Consider the following 2,286-nt stretch of genomic DNA (forward strand, 5'->3'; position numbering starts at 1 on the left):
GCGATGACCTAATCCAGGAAACCAGTACTGAGAGCTCTTGCTGCTAAAGGAGGATCTACTGCTGGATCCTGTGTTTCATGTTGTTACCTGTGTCTAACTCTGAACCAGTTATTCTAATATCTGGATCCAAAAGCATCCGTGCCAGAACACGAGTAAAAGGTTTGTGACAACAGACATAATTAATAAAAACAGATTTTAAGTGATTTATGATACCGTGACAACATTCGCCATCAGCCTCTTCAGGAACCGGTCCTTCCCGTAGCACAGGAAGCTGTGTGTGTACAGAGAGTACTCCCGCCCGTAGAGGCGCAGCGTCTTCAGGTCTTCTTTGACCTCAACGGGCAGCTGGGTGGCGAAGGTTATCTGTGTGGACGCCCCGCCGAAATCCAGCACTCGGTCTGCCGGGGCTGAACCAGTGTCCCACAAAACTGTACTGCAGAACAAAGAAGGGGTGAAAACACGACGACGTCATGGTGTTTTGTCAGGTCGGATGACAGTGAAGAATATATAACTTTGGGTATCTTGATAAAGTTCTCTAAGAGATAGATGACAGTGACCCAGCCGTACACTCCCTCCTCCTGCCCACTCAAAATGGCAGCTCCACGGTAGTTAAAAGGGTACGACTGGATTTTCAGGCCCACTTCCTTTAGAATCTGATTTGACTGCTTTGAACTGGATCTCCTTAATTAAAGAAAATAACACAAATGTTGTTATACAAGATTGTAAAGAAATTATAAACTTCAGTTTGCATCGCCTTTCAAAAATCTTTTACAGGATCAAGATTTGGAGACATGAGGAGCCGCTTCATTTCTTCTTTAGCCTTCATCCTGATACCATGAAGAGTTTTAGGTCATTTTATGCTGGAAGACTCGTCAATGTTCCATCTTCAGTGTTCTGAGGGGAGAAGGCCCTCCTGCCTTCAGCTACATTTAGCTTTTTGATAACATTTAGCTTTATTCAAGCATTAGCTAACATTTTGTTACATTCTGCTTCTAGCTAACTTCTTCCTACATTTAGGCTTTAGCTAGCCTGATGCTACACTTAGACTTTAGCTAGAATTTAGCCTTATTTAGACCTTAACCTTAGACATTTATCTAGCTTTTTGCTCATTCTTTTGGCCTTTTTTTTTTTGCTACATTTGGCTTTTAGCCAGCATTTGTTTAAAAATTCAATTAATTTATACTTTAGCTATTCATTCAGCCTTTAGCAATATTTTTGCTACTTTTGTCCTTTAGCTAGCATGTTGCTACTTTTAGCCTTTAGCTAGCCTGTTGATACATTTAGCCTTTAGCTGGCCTTATGCTATATGTAGTTTTAAGGTTGAATTTAGTCTTCTTCAGACATTAGCTAGCATTCACACTACACTCACTACATTTGGCTTCTAGCTACCTTCTTGCTAGAATTTAGCTAGTATTTAGCTTTATTCAGACCCTAGCAGCATTTAGATAGCTTTTTTATATAACTTTTGGCTTTAAACTGGTCAGCTACTACATTTAGCCTTTGGTTGGAAATTTGCTTCATTAAAATTGTAGCTAACCGTTTGCTACATTTTGGCTTTAGCTAGCCTCAAGCTATATTTGGCCTTTAGGTTGAATTTAGTTTAATCCTGACATTAGCTAGCATTATTGTTACATTTGGGCTCTAGCTAGCCTATTGCAATATTTAAGGTTTTAGCTAGTCTGATGCTATATTTAGACTTTGGCTAGAATTTAGCTTTATTCAGACCTTAGCTAGAAGTTTGCATTTATCTAGCTTTTTGTTATTACTTTTGGCCTCTTTTGCTACTTTTGGCTTAGTCCTCTGCTACATTAAGCTTCTGGCTAGAATTTTGCATGTAAACTTTAGCAAGCCTTTTGCTACATTCAGGCTTTAGCTAGTTTTTTGATACTTTTGTTTTTAGGTGGCCTTTTGCTACATTTAATCTTTAGATAGCCTTATGCTATTTTTAGCCTTTAGTTTAAATTTTGCTTTATTCAGACTTTATGCAGTTTTTGCTACATTCTAACAATTGGCTAACCATTTGTTACATCTAGCCTTTAGCTACTCTTTTGCCACTTTTGTCTTTTAGCTATTCTTTTGCTACATTTAACATTTAGCTAGCATTCTACTATGTTTAGCCTTTTTTTGCTTTAATCAGTCTTTAGCTAGCTTTTTGCTACATTCAGCCTTTAGCTAGAATTGCTTTATTTAGACTTTAGATAGCTTTTTGCAACTTTTGTCTTTTAGCTATTCTTTTGCTACATTTAACATTTAGCTAGCATTCTACTATGTTTAGCCTTTTTTTGC

The sequence above is a fragment of the Austrofundulus limnaeus genome, unplaced genomic scaffold (assembly GCF_001266775.1).
Source record: "Austrofundulus limnaeus strain Quisiro unplaced genomic scaffold, Austrofundulus_limnaeus-1.0 Scaffold250, whole genome shotgun sequence".
Taxonomy (NCBI): Eukaryota; Metazoa; Chordata; class Actinopteri; order Cyprinodontiformes; family Rivulidae; genus Austrofundulus; species Austrofundulus limnaeus.